This window comes from Cetorhinus maximus, chromosome 28 (genome assembly GCF_964194155.1).
Source record: "Cetorhinus maximus chromosome 28, sCetMax3.hap1.1, whole genome shotgun sequence".
NCBI classification, from domain to species: domain Eukaryota; kingdom Metazoa; phylum Chordata; class Chondrichthyes; order Lamniformes; family Cetorhinidae; genus Cetorhinus; species Cetorhinus maximus.
In genome coordinates, this window is record NC_135906.1 from 29,151,414 (window position 1) to 29,168,831 (window position 17,418).

Consider the following 17,418-nt stretch of genomic DNA (forward strand, 5'->3'; position numbering starts at 1 on the left):
CCGGTATCTGCTTGGCTCTGTTTGGCTGTGTGTTGCTCTGTCAGGCTTTGTTTGGTTCTGCCAGTCTCTGTTTTGCTCTATCATGGTCTATTTGGCTCTGGTTGACTCTGCCACTCTCTGTTTGGCTCTGCTTGGCTCTGTTTGGCTCTGTTCAGTTCTGCTAGGATTTGCTTGGCTCTGTGTGGACTGCCAGGCTCTGTTTGGCTTTGTTTGGATCTGTTTGGCTTTGCTGGGCTATGTGTTGCACTGTCTGGTTCTGCCAGGCTCTGTTTTGCTCTGTTCACCCCTGCCAGACTCTGTTTGGTTCTGTGTGGCTCTGTTTGGCTCTGCCTGTCTCTGCCAGTCTCTGTTTGGTTCTGTGTGCCTCTGCTTGGCTCTGCCTGGCTCTGCCAGTCTCTGTTTGGCTCTGTTTGGCTCTGTTCAGTTCTGCCAGGCTCTGTTTGGCTCTGTTTGGACCTGTCTGCCTCTTCCAGGGTCTGTTTCACTCTGCCTGGTTCTGATTGGCTTTGCCTGGATCTATTAGGCTCTGTGTGGCTCTGCCAGGCTCTGTTTGGCTCTGCCGGTATCTGCTTGCCCCTGTTTGGCTGTGTTTTGCTCTGTCAGGCTTTGTTTGGTTCTGCCAGTCTCTGTTTGGCTCTATCATGGCCTATTTGGCTCTGCTTGACTCTGCCAGTCTCTGTTTGGCTCTGCTTGGCTCTGTTTGGATCAGTTCAGTTCTGCCAGGCTGTGTTTGGCTCTGTGTGACTCCGTTTGGATTTGCCAGGCTCTGTGCGGCGCTGTTTTGTTCTGCCAGGCTCTGATTTACTCCGTATGGCCCTGCCAGGCTCTGTTTGGCTCTGTGTGGCTCTAATTGGCTCTTCCAGGCTCTGTTTGATTCTGCCAGGTTCTGCGTTGCTCTGTTTGGCTCTGTTCTACTCTGTCTGGCTCTGTTTCGCTCTGTGTGGCTCTGTTTGGTTTTGTGTTGCTCTGTTTGGCTCTGTTTGGCTCTGTTTGGATCTGTTTGGTTCTGTTTGGCTCTGTTTCACTCTGTTTTGCTCTGTTTTGCTCTGTTGGGCTCTGTTTGCCTCTCTCTTGCTCTGTTTTGCTCTGTTGTGCTCTGTTTAGATCTGTTTAGCTCTGTTTGGCTTCGTTTTGCTCTGTTTTGCTCTGTTTGTCTCTGTCCTTCTCTGTTTGGTTCTGTTTGCCTCTGTTTTGCTCTGTTTGGCTCTGTTCAGCTCTTTGGCTCTGTTTGTGTCTGTTTGGTTCAGTTAAGCTCTGTTTTGCTCTGCTTGGCTCTGCTTTGCTCTTTCGTGCTCTGTTTGGCTCTGTTCTGCACACTCTGGCTCTGTCTGGCTCTGTTTGGCTCTGTCTTGCTCTGTTTCGCTGTGTTAGGCTCTGTTGGGCTTTGTTTGGCACTGTACAGCTCTCTTTGGCTCTGTATTGCTCTGTTTGGCTCTGTCTGGCTCTGGTTGGCTCTGTTTTGCTCTGTCTGGCTCTGCCTCAGCTCTATTGTACTCTGTTTGGTTCTTTTTGGCACTAGTTGTCTCTGTTTGGCTTTGATGGGCTCTGCCAGGCTCTGTTTTGCTCTGTTTTGCTCTGCTTTGCTCTGTTTTACTCTGTTCTGCTCTGTTTGGCTCCGTTCTGCTCTGTGTGACTCTGTTTGGCTCTGTTTTGCTCAGTTATGCTCTTTTTGGTTCTGCCAGGCTCTGTTTAACTCTCTTTGGCTCTGTGAGGCTCTGTGTCTCTCTGTTTGGATCTACCCAGCTGTGTTTTGCTCTGTTTGGCACCTTTTTGCTTTGTTTGGCCCTTTTTGGTTCTGTTCTACTCTGTTTTGCGCAGTTTCGCTCTGTTTTGCTCTCAATGGCTCTGTTTTGCTCTGTTTGGCTATGTTTTGCTCTCTTTGGCTCTGTTTTGCTCTCTTTTGCTCTGCCTTGCTCTGTTTCGATCTGGTTAGCTCTTGTTGGCTCTGTTTGCCTCTGTTTATCTCTGTTCTGCTGTGTCTCATTCTTTTTTGCTCTGTTTTACTCTGTTTGGGCCTGTCCCGCTCTGTTTCTCACTGTTATGCTCTGTCTGGCTCTGTTTGTCTCTGTTTTGCTCTGTTTAACTCTCTTGGGCTCTGTTAGGCTCTGTTTCTCTCTGTTTAGATCTGTCCAGCTCTGTTTTGCTCTGTTTTGCTCTGTTTGGCTCTGTCTTGCTCTGTTTGGATCTGGTTAGCTCTCGTTGGCTCTGCTTGCCTCTGTTTATCTCTGTTCTGCTCTGTCTCATTCTTTTTTGCTCTGTTTTGCTCTGTTTGGCTCTGTCCCGATCTGTTTCGCACTGTTATGCTCTGTCTGGCTCTGTTTGTCTCTGTTTTGCTCTGTTTAACTCTCTTTGGCTCTGTTATGCTCTGTTTCTCTCTGTTTGGATCTGTCCACTCTGTTTTGCTCTGTTTGGCTCTGGTTTGCTCTGTTTGGCTCTGTTTGGCTCTGTCTGGCTCTGTTTTGCACAATCTGGCTCTGTTTTGCTCTTAATGGCTCCATTTGGCTCTGTTTTGCTCTGTTTGGCCTTGTATTCCTCTGTTTGGCTGTGTTTGGATCTGCTGTGCTCTGTTTGGCTCTGTTCTGCTCTGTTTGGCTCTGTTGGGCTTTGTTTGGCTCTGTTCAGCACTGTTTGCTCTGTTTTGCCCTGTTGAACTCTCTTTAGCTTTGTTAGGCTCTGTTTCTCTCTGTTTGGATCTGTCCAGCTCTGTTTTGCTCTGTTCTGCTCTGTGTTGCTCTGGTTTGCTCTGTTTGGCTCTGTTTTGCTCTGTTTGGCTCTGTTTGACTCTGTTTAGCTCTGTTTCCGCTGTTCGCTCTGTTAGGCTAGCTCTTTTCTCTTTTTCTCTCTGTGCGGCTCTGTTTGGCTCTGTTTTGCTCTGTTTGGCTCTGTTTGGCTCAGTTTTGTTCTGTTCTGCTCTGTGTTGCCCAATTTGGCTCTGTTTTGCTCTCAATGGCTCCGTTTGGCGTTGTTTTGCTCTGTTTGGCCTTGTATTTCTCTGTTTGGCTCTGTTTGGCTCACTTGGGTTTTGTTTGGCTCTGTTTAACACTTTATGGCTCTGTTTTGCTCTGTTTGGCTCTGCCAAGCTCTGCTTTGCTCTGTTTGGCTCTCTTTGGCTCTGTTTCGCTCTGTTTTAGTCTGGTCAGCTCTGTTTTAGTCTGGTCAGCTCTGTTTTGCTCTGTTTTGCTCTGTCTGGCCCTGTCCTGCTCTGCTTGGTTCTGTTTCGCTCTGTTTTGCTCTGTTTGGCTCTGTTTAACACCTTATGGCTCTGTTTTGCTCTGTTTGGCTCTGTTTTGCTCTGTTCTGCTCTGTTTGGCTCTGTCCTGCTCTGCTTGGTTCTGTTTGCCTTTGTTTCGCTCTGTTTGGCACTGTTTAGCTCTGTTTGTCTCTGTTTGTATCTGTTCAGCCTCTGTTTTGTTCTGTGTGGCTCTGGTTTGTTCGGTTCTGCTCTGCTTGGCTCTGTTTGCCTCTGTTTTGCTCTGTTTGGCTCTGTCTGGCTCTGCTCGGCTCTGTTTGCGTCTGTTTGGTTCAGGTCAGCTCTGTTTTGCTCTGCTTGGCTCTGGTTTGCTCTTTCTTGCTCTGTTTGGCTCTGTTCTGCACTGTTTGGCTCTGTTTGGCTCTGTCTTGCTCTGTTTCGCTCTGTTAGGCTCTGTTGGGCTTTGTCTGGCACTGTTCAGCTCTCTTTGGCTCTGTATTGCTCTGTTTTGCTCTGTTTGGCTCTGTCTGGCTCTGGTTGGCTCTGTTTGTGTCTGTTTGGATCAGTTCAGCTCTGTTTTGCTCTGCTTGGCTCTGTTTTGTTCAGTTGTGCTCTGTTTGGCTCTGCTTTGCTCTGTTTTGCTCTGTTTTGCTCTGTCTGGCTCTGCTTCAGCTGTATTTTACTCTGTTTGGTTCTTTTTGGCACTATTTGTCTCTGTTTAGCTTTGATTGGCTCTGCCAGGCTCTGATTTGCTTTGTCTGGCTCTCTTTAGCTCTGCCTGGCTCTGTTTATGTCTGTTTGGATCAGTTCAGCCCTGTCTTGCTCTGCTTTGCTCTGCTTTGCTCTGTTTTGTTCTGTTCTGCTCTGTTTGGCTCTGTTGTGCTCTGTTTGGCTCTGTTCTGCTCTGTGTGGCCATGTTTGGCTCTGTTTTGCTTTGTGTTGCTCTGTTTAGCTCTGTTGCGCTTTGTTTGGCTCTGTTCAGCACTGTTTGGCTCTGTTTTGCTCTGTTTTGCTCTTTTTGGTTCTGCCAGGCTCTGTTTGGCTCTGTTTAACTCTCTTTGGCTCTGTTAGGCTCTGTGTCTCTCTGTTTGGATCTACCCAGCTGTGTTTTGCTCTATTTTGCTCTGTTTGGCTCTGTTTTGCTCTGTTTGGCTCTGTTTTGCTTTGTTTGGCTCTGTTTTCTGCTGTTGTGCTCTGTTAGGCTAGGTTTTTCTCTGTTTGGCTCTGTTTGGCTCTGTGTTGCTCTGTTTGGCTCTGTGTGGCTCTGTTTGGTTCTGTTCCACTCTGTTTTGCCCAGATTTGCTCTGTTTTGCTCTCAATGGCTCTGTTTGGCTCTGTTTTGCTCTGTTTGGCCTTGTATTCCTCTGTTTGGCTCTGTTTGGCTCACATGGGCTTTGTTTGGCTCTGTTTAATACTTTTTGGCTCTGTTTTCCTCTGTTTGGCTATGCCTGGCTCTGCTTTGCTCTGTTTGGCTCTCTTTGGCTCTATTTGGCTCTGTTTGTGTCTGTTAGAACCATAGAACACTACAGCACAGAAAACAGGGCATTCGCCCTTCTAGTCTGTGCCAAAATATTATTCCGCTAGTCCCATTGACCTGCACCTAGTCCATAAACCTCCAGACCTCTCCCATCCATGTATCTATCTAATTTATTCTTAAAACATAACAGTGAGCCCGCATTTACCACATCAGATGGTAGCTCGTTCCACACTCTCACCACTCTCTGAGTGAAGAAGTTCCCCCTAATGTTCCCCCTAAACCTTTCCCCTTTCACCCTAAAGCCATGTCCTCTCATGCTTATTTCTCCTAATCTAAGTGGAAAGAGCCTACTTGCATCTACTCTGTCCATACCCCTCACAATTTTGTAAACTTCTATCAAATCTCCCCTCATTCTTCTACGCTCCAAGGAATAAAGTCCTAACCTGTTTAATCTTTCCCTATAACTCAACTCCTTAAAACCCAGCAACATCCTAATAAATCTTCTCTGCACTCTCTCAATCTTACTGATATCCTTCCTGTAGTTAGGCGACCAGAACTGCACACAATACTCCAAAGTTGACCTCACCAATGTCTTATGCAACCTTATCATAACATCCCAACTCCTATACTCAATACTTTGATTTATGAAGGCCAGTATGCCAAAAGCTTTCTTTACAACCTCGTCTACCTGTGACGCCACTTTCAGGGAATGATGTATCTGAACTCCCAGATCCCTTTGTTCCTCCGCACTCCTCAGTGTCCTACCATTTACTGTGTATGTTCTACCTTGGTTTGACCTTCCAAAATGTAACACCTCACACTTTTCCGCATTAAATTCCATCTGCCATTTTCTGGCCCATTTTTCCAGTTGGTCCAGATCTCTCTGCAAGCTTTGAAACCTTCCTCGCTGTCCACAACGCCTCCAATCTTAGTGTCATCAGCAAACTTGCTGATCCAATTCACCACATTATCATCCAAATCATTGATATAGACAACAAACAACAATGGTCCCAGTACAGATCTCTGAGGCACACCACTAGTCACAGACCTCCAGTCTGAGAAGCAATCATCCACTACCACTCTCTGTCTTCTCCCACACAGCCAATTTCAAATCCAGTTTACAACCTCTCCATGGATACCAAGTGTCTGAACCTTCTGAACTAACCTCCCATGTGGGACCTTGTCAAAGGCCTTACTAAAGTCCATGTAGACAACATCCACAGCCTTTCCTTCATCTACTTTCTCGGTAACCTCCTCGAAAAACTCTACAAGGTTCGTTAAACACGACCTACCACACACAAAGCCATGCTGACTATCCTTAATTAGCCCTTGGCTGTCCAAATAATTATATATCCGATCTCTCAGAACACCTTCCAATAATTTACCTACTACTGACGTCAGGCTCACTGGCCTGTAATTACCTGGTTTACTTTTGGAGCCTTTTTTAAACAACGGAACAACATGAGCTACCCTCCAATCCTCCGGCACCCCACCCGTGGCTAAGGACATTTTAAATATTTCTGCCAGGGCCCCTGCAATTTCTACAGTAGTCTCCCTTAAGGTCCGAGGGAATATCATGTCAGGCCCAGGGGATTTATCTACCTTTATTCGCTGTAAGGCTGCAAGCACCTCCTCCTCTTTAATCTCTATATGTTCCATGACACTACTGCTTGTTTCCCTTCCTTCCTTATACACTCTGCCAGTTTCCTGAGTAAATATTGATGCAAAAAAACTGTTTAAGATCTCCCCCATCTCGTGAGGCTCCACACATAGACGACCACTCTGATCTTCAAGGGGACCAATTGTGTCCTTTACTATCCTTATACTCTTAATATACTTGTAGAAACCCTTTTGGTTTACCTTCACATTATCTGCCAAAGCAACCTCATGTCTTCTTTTTGCCCTCCTCATTTCCTTTTTTAGTATTTTCTTACATTTTCTATACTCTACAAGTACCTCATTTGCTTCTTGTTGCCTATACCTGCTATACACCTCTCTCTTCTTCTTAACCAGATCGGCAATATCCCTTGAAAACCAAGGTTCCCTATGCCTGTTAACTTTGCCTTTAATCCTGACAGGAACATGCAAACTCTGCACTCTCAAAATTTCGCCTTTGAATGCCTTCCACTTACTGAGCACATCCTTGCCAGAAAACAACTTATGCCAATCCACTCTTCCTAGATCCTTTCTCATTTCCAAAAAATTGGCCTTTCTCCAATTTAGAATCTCAACTCGAGGACCAGACCTATCCTTATCCATAATTAGCTTAAAACTAATGACATTGTGGTCACTGGACCCAAAATGTTCGCCTACACATACTTCTGTCACCTGACCTGTCTGGTTCCCTAATAGGAGATCAAGTATTGCATCCTCTCTCGTTGGTACCTCTATATATTGATTTAGAAAACTTTCCTGAACACATTTGACAAAACCATCCAGCCCTTTTACAGTATGGGAGTCCCAGTCAATATGTGGAAAGTTAAAATCTTCTACTATCACAACTTTCTGTTTCTTCCATTGGTCTGCTATCTCTCTACAGATTTGCTCCTCCAATTCTCTCTGACTATTGGGCGGTCTATAATACAACCCTATTAGTGTGGTCACACCTTTCCCATTCCTCAGCTCCACCCATATGGCCTCTGTAGACGAGCCCTCCGGGCTGTCCTGCTTATGCACAGCTGTGATATTTTCCCTGACTAGTAATGCCACTCCTCCCCCTTTCATCCCTCCCCCTCTATCACGTCTGAAACAACGGAACCCCAGAACTTTGAGGTGTCAGTCCTGCCCCACCTGCAACCAAGTCTCACTAATAGCAATAATGTCGTAATCCCACGTGCCAATCCACGCCCTAAGCTCATCTGCCTTTTTGACAATACTCCTTACATTGAAATAGATGCACCTGAGAACATTTCTATCACGTACGGACCCTTGATTTCTGTCTATACATGCATTCCTCGCTTGACCTTTATCTTCCTCCACCTCACTATCTGCTCTAACACTCTGGTTCCCCTTCCCCTGCAAATCCAGTTTAAATGCCCCGGAGCAGCACTACCAAACCTGCCCACAAGGATGTTCGTCCCCCTCCAGTTCAGGTGCAAACCGTCCCGTCGGAACAGGTCCCACCTTCCCTGGAACAGAGCCCAATTGTCAAGAAACATGAAGCCCTCCCTCCTGCACCATCTCCTTAGCCACGTATTTAGCCGCATTATCCTCCTATTTCTAGCCTCACTAGCACATGGCACGGGTAGCACTCCTGAGATCGTAACCCTGGAGGTCCTGTCCTTCAACTTTGCACCTAACTCCCTAAACTCTCTTTGCAGGACCTCCTCCTCCTTCCTATCCATGTCATTGGTCCCTACATGGACCACGACATCTGGCTGCTCACCCTCCCTCCTGAGAATACTGAGAACTCGATCCGAGATATCGCGGACCCTGGCACCAGGGAGGCAACAGACTATCCTGGATTCTCGATCTCTCCCACAGAACGTCCTATCTCTCCCCCTAACTATCGCATCCCCTATCACTACTGCTCTCCTCTTTTCCCTCCCTCCTTTCTGAGCTGAGGGTCCAGCCTCGGTGCCAGAAACGTGACCACTACAACTTGTCCCTGGTAGGTCGCCCCCACCAACAGTATCCAAAACGGTATACCTATTGTTGATAGGAACGGCCACAGGGATGCTCTGCTCTTTCTGTCTATTCCCCTTCCCTCTCCTGACAGTCACCCAGCTGCCTGCCTCCTGACTTTTAGGGGTGACTGTCTCCCTGAAACTCCTGTCTATTACTGCCTCTGCCTCCCGTATGATCCGAAGTTCATCCAGCTCCAGCTCCAGTTCCCTAACTCAGCTCATCAGGAGCTGCAGCTGGATGCACCTTTTGCAGGTGTAGTCATCAGGGACAATTGTGCTGTCCCTGACTTCCCACATGTTGCATTCGGAGCACTCGACTGCCCTAACTGCTGTCACCATTACCTACTCCTAATTTACTTAAAGGACTTTACCCGGCCCTACCCCACTGGGAGCAAGCTCGTCCTCAGCCTCTGCTCGCCTAGGCCTCTCGAGCCAAAGCCTCGAAGCTCCACTCCTTCACTGGGCCACTCACACACTGGCCGCTCACAGTCACTGTTTGGATCTGTAAAGCTCTGTTTTGCTCTGTTTCGCTCTGTTTTGTTCTGTTTGGCTCTGTTTGGCTATGATTTGCTCTGTTCTGCTCTGTTAGGCTCTGTTGGGCTTTGTTTGGCACTGTTCAGCACTGTTTGGCTCTGATTTGCTCTGTTTAGCTCTGTCTCTGTTTGGGTCTGTTCAGCTCTGTTTTGCTCTGTTTTGCTCTGTTTGACTCTGTTTTGCTCTGTTTGGTTCTGTTTGGCTCTGTTTTGCTCTGTTTGTATCTGTTCAGCTCTGCTTTGTTCTGGTTGGCACTGTTTTGTTTTGTTTTGCTCTGGTTGGCACTGTTTGCCTCTGTTTTGCTCTGTTTGGCTCTGTCTGGCTCTGTTTGGCTCTGTTTAGTTCTGATTTGCTTTGTTTTGCCCAGTTTGGCTCTGTTCTGATCTCAATGGCTCTGTTTGGCATTGTATTCCTCTGTTTGGCTCACTTGTGCTTTGTTTGGCACTGTTTAACACTTTCTGGCTCTGTTTTGCTCTGTTTGGCTCTCGTTGGCACTGTTAGGCTCTGCTTGTGTTAGTTTGGATCTGGACAGCTCTGTTTTGCTCTGCTTTGCTCTGCTTCACTCTGTTTTGCTCTGTGTGGCTCTGTTTGGCTCTGTTCTGCTCTGTTTGGCTCTGTTAGGCTCTGCTGGACTTTGTTTGGCACTGTTCAGCAGTGCTTGGCTCTGCTTTGCTCTGTTTGGCTCTGTATGTCCCTGTTTGGGTCTGTTCAGCTCCGTTGTGCTCTGCTTGGCTCTGTTATGTTCTGTTGTGCTCTGTTTGGCTCTGTTTTGCTCTGTTTGGTTCTGTTTGGCTCTGTTTGACTCTGTCTTTTTCTGTTCTGCTCTGTTTGGTTCTGTCCTGCTCTGTTTGGCTCTGTTTGCCTCTGTTTTGCTCTGTTTGGCTCTATTTTGCTCTGTTTGGTTGTTTTTGGCACTGTTTGGCTCTGGTGTGCTCTGTTTTGCTCTGATTGGCTCTGCCCGGCTCCGTTCTGCTCTGTTTGGATCTGTTCATCTCTGTTTTGATCTGCTTGGCTCTGTTTTGTTCTGTTGTGCTCTGTTTGGGTCTGTTTTGCTCTGTTTGGCTCTGTTTGACTCTGCATTGATCTGTTTTGCACTGACTGGCTCTGATTGGCTCTGTTCAGCTCTGTTTTGATCTGCTTAGCTCTGTTTTGCTCTGTTGTGCTCTGTTTGGGTCTGTTTTGCTCTGTTTGGCTCTGTTTGACTCTGCATTGCTCTATTTATCTCTGTTTGGCTCTGTTCGGCTCTGCTCTGCGCTGTTTTGCTCTGTTTGGCACTGTTCTGCTCTGTTTGGCTCTGTCGTGCTCTGTATGGCTCTGTCTGGCTCTCTTTGGCTCTGTTTTGCTTTTATTGGCCCTGCTCTGCTCTGTTTGGCTCTGTATGGCTCTGTATGGTTCTGTTTGGCTGTGATTTGATCTTTTTGGCTCTGTTTGGCTCTGTTTTGCTCTGTTTGGCTCTGTCTTTTTCTGTTCTGCTCTGTTTGGTTCTGTCCTGCTCTGTTTGGCTCTGTTTGCCTCTGTTTTGCTCTGTTTGGCTCTATTTTGCTCTGTTTGGTTCTTTTTGGCACTGTTTGGCTCTGGTGTGCTCTGTTTTGCTCTGATTGGCTCTGCCAGGCTCCGTTCTGCTCTGTTTGTCTCTCTTTGGCTCTGTTTGGCTCTGTTTGAGTCTGTGTGGATCGGTTCAGCTCTGTTTTGCTCTGATTGGCTCTGTTTTGCTCTGTTTGGCTCTGTTTTGCTCCGTTTGGCTCTGTTGGGCTTTGTCTGACTCTGTTCAGCACTGTTTGGTTCTGTTTTGCTATGTTTGGCTCTATATGGCTCTGCCAGACTCTGTTTTGCTCTGTTTGACTCTGTTATGCTCTGTTTTGCACTGTGTGGCTCTGTTTGGCTCTCTGTTGCTCTGTCTGCCTCTCTTTGGCTCTGTTCGGCTCTGTCTGTGTCTGTTTGGACCTGTACAGCTCTGATCCGCTCTGCTTGGCTCTGTTACGCTCTGTTTTGCACTGTTTGGCTCTGTTTGGCTCTGTTTTGCTCTGTTCAACTCTGTTTGACTCTGTTTGGCTCTGTTCTGCTCTGTTTTGCTCTGTTTGGCTCTCTTTGGCTCTGTTCGGCTCTGTCTGTGCCTGTTTGGACCTGTACAGCTCTGATCCGCTCTGCTTGGCTCTGTTACGCTCTGTTTTGCACTGTTTGGCTCTGTTTGGCTCTGTTCTGCTCTGTTCAACTCTGTTTGACTCTGTTTGGCTCTGTTCTGCTCTGTCTGGCTCTGTTTGGCTCTGTTAGGCTCTGTTGGGCTCTGTTTTGCTCTGTTTGGCTCTCTTCGGCTCTGTGTGGCTCTGTCTGTGTCTGTTTGGATCTGTACAGCTCTGTTATACTCTCATTGGCTCTGTTTGTCTCTATTTGGGTCTGTTCAGCTCTGTTTTGCTCTGCTTGGCTCTGTTTTGTTCTGTTGTGCTCTGTTTGGCTCTGTTTTGCTCTGTTTGGTTCTGTTTGGCTCTGTTTTGCTCTGTTTGGCTCTGTCCTGCTCTGTTTGGTTCTGTTTAGCTCTGTTTTGCTCTGTTTGGCTCTGTTGGGCTCTGTTTGTGTCTGTTTGTATCTGTTCTGCTCTGTTTTGTTCTGTTTGGCTCTTTTTTGTTCTATTTTGCTCTGGTTGGCACTGTTTGCCTCTGTTTCGCTCTGTTAGGCTCTGTTGGACTTTGATTTGCACTGATCATCACTCTTTGGCTCTGTATTGCTCTGTTCTGCTCTGTTAGGAACTGCCAGGCTCTGTTCTGCTCTGTTTAACTCTCTTTGGCTCTATCTGGCTCTGTTTGTCTCTGTCTGGATCTGTTCAGCTCTGTTTTGCTCTGATTGGCTGTTTTGTTGTGTTGTGCTCTGTTTGGATCTGTTTTGCTCCGTTTGGCTCTGTTTGGATTTGTTCAGCTCTGTTTTGCTCTGCGTGGCTCTGTTTTGTTCTGTTTTGCTCTGTTTGGCTCTGCTTTGCTCTGTCTGGCTCTGTTTTGCTCTGTTTGGCTCTGTTTGACTCTGTTTGGCTCTGTTTTCCGCTGTTCCGCTCTGTTAGGCTAGGTTTTTCTCTGTTTGGCTCTGTTTGGCTCTGTTGTGCTCTGTGTGGCTCTGTTTGGCTCTGTTTAGTTCTGTTTTGCTCCGTGTTGCCCAGTTTGGCTCTGTTCTGCTCTCAATGGCTCTGTTTGGCCTTGTATTCCCCTGTTTGGGTCTGTGTGGCTCACTTGGGCTTTGTTTAGCTCTGTTTAACAGTTTCTGGCTCTGTCTTGCTCTGTTTGGCTCTGCCGGGCTCTGTTTTGCTCAGTTTGGCTCTCTTTAGCTCAGTTTGGCTCTGTTTGTGTCTGTTTGGATCTGTACAGCTCTGTTTTGATCTGCTTTGCTCTGTTTCGCTTTGTTTTGCTCTGTCTGGCTCTGTTTGGCTCTGTTTTGCTCTGTTGTGCTCTGTTAGGCTCTGTTGGGCTTTGTTTGGCACCGTTCAGCACTGTTTGGCTCTGCTTTGCTCTGTTTGGCTCTGTCAGTGTCTGTTTGCGTCTGTTCAGCTCTGTTCTGCTCTGCTTGGCTCGGTTTTGTTCTGTTGTGCTCTGTTTGGCTCTGTTTTGCTCTGTTTGGTTCTGTGTGGCTCTGTTTTGCCCTGTCTTGCTCTGTTTGGCTCTGTCTTGCTCTGTTTGGTTCTGTTTGACTCTGTTTTGCTCTGTTTGGCTCTGATTGGCTCTGTTTGGCACCGTTTTTCTCTGTTTGTATCTGTTCAGCTCTGTTTTGTTCTGTTTGGCTCTGTTTTGTTTTGCTCTGCTGTGGTTGGATCTGTTTGCCTCTGTTTTGCTCTGTTTGGCTCTGGTTGGCTCTGTTTGTGCCTGTTTGGATCAACTCAGCTCTGTCTTGCTCTGCTTGACTCTGGTCTGCTCTTTCTTGCTCTGTTTGGCCCTCTTTTGCTCTGTTTGGCTCTGTTTGGCTCTGTTGGGCTCTGTTTGACTCTGCATTGCTCTGCTTTGCTCGTTCTGGCTCTGATTGGCTCTGTTTGACTCTGTTTGGCTCTGTTGTGCTCTGTTTCACTCTGTTTAGCTCTGTTCAGCTCTGCTCTGCTCTGTTGTGCTCTGTTTGGCTCTGTCTAGCTCTCTTTGGCTCTGCTTTGCTTTTCTTGGCTCTGCTTTGCTGTTTGGCTCTGCATGGCTCTGTTTGACTCTGTTTGGCTCTGTCTTTTTCTGTTCTGTTCTGTTTGGTTCTGTCCTGCTCTGCTTGGCTCTGTTTGCCTCGGTGTTGCTTTGTTTGGATCTGTTTGGCTCTGGTTTGCTCTGTTTTGCTCTGATTGGCTCTGCCCAGCTCCGTTCTGCTCTGTTTGGCTCTCTTTGGCTCTGTTTGGCTCTGCTTGTGTCTGTGTGGATCGGTTCAGCTCTGTTTTGCTTTGCTTGGCTCTGTTTTGCTCTGTTTGGCTCTGGTTTCCACTGTTTGGCTCTGTTGGGCTTTGTTTGACTCTGTTCAGCACTGTTCAGTTCTGTTTTGCTATGTTTGGCTCTGATGGGCTCTGTTTGTCTCTGTTTGGCTCTGTTCTGCTCTGTTTGGCTCTGCCAGGCTCTGTATATTGCTCTGTCTGGCTCTGTTTGACTCTGTTTGGCTCTGTTTGACTCTGTTGGGCTCTGTTCTGCCCTGTCTGGCTCTCTTTGGCTCTGTTTGGCTCTCTCTGTGTCTGTTTGGATCTGTACAGCTCTGTTTTACTCTCATTGGCTCTGTTTAGCTATGTTTGTCTCTATTTGGACCTGTTCAGCTCCGTTTTGCTCTGCTTGGCTCTGTTTTGTTCTGTTGTGCTCTGTTTGGCTCTGTTTTGCTCTGTTTGGTTCTGTTTGGCTCTGTTTTGCTCTGTTTGGCTCTGTCCTGCTCTGTTTGGTTCTGTTTAGCTCTGTTTTGCTCTGTTTGGCTCTGCTGGGATCTGTTTGTCTCTGTTTGTATCTGTTCAGCTCTGTTTTGTTCTGTTTGGCTCTGTTTTGTTCTATTTTGCTCTGTTTGGCACTGTTTGCCTCTGTTTCGCTCTGTTAGGCTCTGTTGGGCTTTGCTTTGCACTGATCAGCACTCTTTGGCTCTGTATTGCTCTGTTCTGCTCTGTTAGGCACTGCCAGGCTCTGTTCTGCTCTGTTTAACTCTCTTTGGCTCTATCTGGCTCTGTTTGTCTCTGTCTGGATCTGTTCAGCTCTGTTTTGCTCTGATTGGCTGTTTTGTTGTGTTGTGCTCTGTTTGGATCTGTTTTGCTCCGTTTGGCTCTGTTTGGATTTGTTCAGCTCTGTTTTGCTCTGCGTGGCTCTGTTGTGTTCTGTTTTGCTCTGTTTGGCTCTGCTTTGCTCTGTTTGGCTCTTTTTGGCACTGTTTGGCTCTGGTGTGCTCTGTTTTGCTCTGATTGGCTCTTCCAGGCTCCGTTCTGCTCTGTTTGTCTCTCTTTGGCTCTGTTTGGCTCTGTTTGAGTCTGTGTGGATCGGTTCAGCTCTGTTTTGCTCTGTTTGGCTCTGTTTTGCTCTGTTTGGCTCTGTTGGGCTTTGTCTGACTCTGTTCAGCACTGTTCGGTTCTGTTTTGCTATGTTTGGCTCTATATGGCTCTGCCAGACTCTGTTTTGCTCTGTTTGACTCTGTTTGACTCTGTTTGGCTCTGTTTGACTCTGTTGGGCTCTGTTCTGCCCTGTCTGGCTCTCTTTGTCTCTGTTTGGCTCTCTCTGTGTCTGTTTGGATCTGTACAGCTCTGTTTTACTCTCATTGGCTCTGTTTAGCTATGTTTGTCTCTATTTGGACCTGTTCAGCTCCGTTTTGCTCTGCTTGGCTCTGTTTTGTTCTGTTGTGCTCTGTTTGGCTCTGTTTTGCTCTGTTTGGTTCTGTTTGGCTCTGCTTCGCTCTGCTTGGCTCTGTCCTGCTCTGTTTGGTTCTGTCTGGCTCTGTTTAGCCCTGTTTGGCTCTGTTGGGCTCTGTTTGTCTCTGTTTGTATCTGTTCAGCTCTGTTTTGTTCTGTTTGGCTCTGTTTTGTTCTGTTTTGCTCTGTTTGGCACTGTTTGCCTCTGTTTTGCTCTGTTTGGCTCTGATTGGCTCTGTTTGTGTCTGTTTGGATCAGATCTGCTTGGATATGGTTTGCTCTTGCTCTGTTTGGCTCTGTTAGGCTCTGTTGGTCTTTGATTGGCACTGTTCAGCACTCTTAGGCTCTATATTGCTCTGTTCTGCTCTGTTAGGCTCTGCCAGGCTCTGTTCTGTTCTGTTTAACTCTCTTTGGCTCTGTCTGGCACTGTTTATCTCTGTTTGGATCTGTTCAGCACTGTTCCGCTCTGCTTGGCTCTGTTTTGTTGTGTTGTGCTCTGTTTGTCTCTGTTTTGCTCTGTTTGGCTCTGGTTGGATTTGTTCAGCTCTGTTTTGCTCTGCGGAGCTCTATTTTGTGATGTTTTGCTCTGTTTGGCTCAGTTTTGCTCTGTTTGGCTCTGTTTGACTCTGTTTGGCTCTGTTTTCCGCTATTCCACTCTGTTAGGCTAGGTCTTTCTCTGTGTCGCTCTGTTTGGCTCTGTTGCACTCTGTGTGGCTCTGTTTGGCTTTGTTTAGTTCTGTTTTGCTCTGTGTTGTCCAGTTTGGCTCTGTTCTGCTCTCAATGGTTCTGTTTGGCCTCGTATTCCCCTGTTTGGCTCTGTCTGGCTCTGTTTGGCTCTGTTTGGCTTTTCTTGGCTCTGTTTGGCTCTGTATGGGTCTCTTTGTCTGTGTTTTGATATTTTTGGCTCTGTTGTGCTCTGTTTTGCTCTGCCTGGCTCTGTTCGGCTCTGTCTTTTTCTGTTCTGCTCTGTTTGGTTCTGTCCTGCTCTGTTTGGCTCTGTTTGCCTCTGTTTTGCTCTGTGTGGCTCTGTTTGGCTCTATTTTGCTCTTTTTGTTTCTTTTTGGCACTGTTTGGCTCTGTTTTGCTCTGCTTTGCTCTGTTTTGCTCTTATTGGCTCTGCTAGGCTCCGTTCTGCTCTGTTTGGCTCTCTTTGGCTCTGTGTGGCTCTGTGTGTGTCTGTGTGGATCGGTTCAGCTCTGTTTTGCTCTGCTTGCCTCTGCTTTGCTCTGTTCTGCTCTGTTTTGTTCTGTTTGGCTCTGTTTGGCTCTGTTTGGCTCTGCTTGGCTCTGCTTGGCTCTGTTAGGCTCTGTTGGGCTTTGTTTGACTCCGTTCAACACTGTTCGGTTCTGTTTTGCTATGCTTGGCTCTGCAAGGCTCTGTTTTGTTCTGTTTGGCTCTGTTGTGCTCCGTGTGGCTCTATTTGGCTCTGTTTGGCTCTGTTTCCGTTTGTTTGGATCTGTACAGCTCTGATTTGCTCTGCTTTGCTCTGTTTCGCTCTGTTTTGCTCCGTTGGCTCTGTTTGGCTCTGTTTTGCTCTGTTAGGCTCTGTTGGGCTTTGTTTGGCACTGTTCAGCTGTGCTTGGCTCTGCTTTGCTCTGTTTGGCTCTGTTTATCTCTGTTTGGGTCAGTTCAGCTCTGTTTTGCTCTGTTTGGCTCTATTTTGTTCTGTTGTGCTCTGTTTGGCACTGTTTTGCTCTGTTTGGTTCTGTGTGGCTCTGTTTTGCTCTGTCTTGCTCTGTTTGGTTCTGTTTGCCTCTGTTTTGCTCTGTTTTGCTCTGTTCGGCTCGGTTTGTCTCTGTATCTGTTCAGCTCTGTTTTGTTCTGTTTGGCTCTGTTTTGTTCTGTTCTGCTCTGGTTGGTCTGTTTGCCTCTGTTTTGCTCTGTTTGGCTATGTCTGGATCTGGTTGGCTCTGTTTGTGTCTGTTTGGATCAACTCAGCTCTGTTTTGCTCTGCTTGGCTCTGGCTGGTTCTGTCTGGCTCTGTCGTGCTCTGTTTCGCTCTGTTTGGCTCTGTCTGGCTCTGTCGTGCTCTGTTTCGCTCTGTTAGGCTCTTTTGGGATTTTGTTTGGCACTGTTCAGCACTCTTGTCCAGTACTGCTCTGTTTTGCTCTGTTCGGCTCTGTTTGTCTCTGTTTGGATCTGTTCCACTCTGTTTTGCTCTGTCTGGCTCTAATTGGCTCTGCAAGGTTCTGTTCTGCTCTGTTGTGCCCTGTTTGACTCTCTTGTGCTCTGTTTAGTTCTGTCTGGCTCTGTTTCGCTCTGTCGTGCTTTTCTTGGCTCTGTTTTGCTCTGTCTGGCTGTGTTTGGCTCTGTATGGGTCTCTTTGTGTTTTGATCTTTTTGGCTCTGTTTTGCTCTGTCATGCTCTGTCTGGCTCTGTTTGGCTCTGTCTTTTTCTGTTCTGCTCTGTTTGGTTTGCCCTGCTGTGTTTGGCTCTGTTTGCCTCTGTTTTGCTCTGTGTGGCTCTGTTTGGCTCTATTTTGCTCTTTTTGGTTCTTTTTGGCACTGTGTGGCTCTGTTTGTGTCTGTGTGGACCGGTTCAGCTCTGTTTTACTTTGCTTGGCTCTGTTTGGCTCTGTTTTGCTCTGTGTAGCTCTGTTTTGCTCTGTTCCGCTCTGTTCTGCTCTGTTTGGCTCTATTTGGCTCTGCCAGGCTCTGCTTTGCTTTGTTTGGCTCTCTTTGGCTCTGTTTGACTCTGTCTGTGTATGTTTGGACCTATACAGATCTGTTTTGCACTTTTTGGCTCTGTCTGGCTCTGTTCTGCTCTGTCTTTTTCT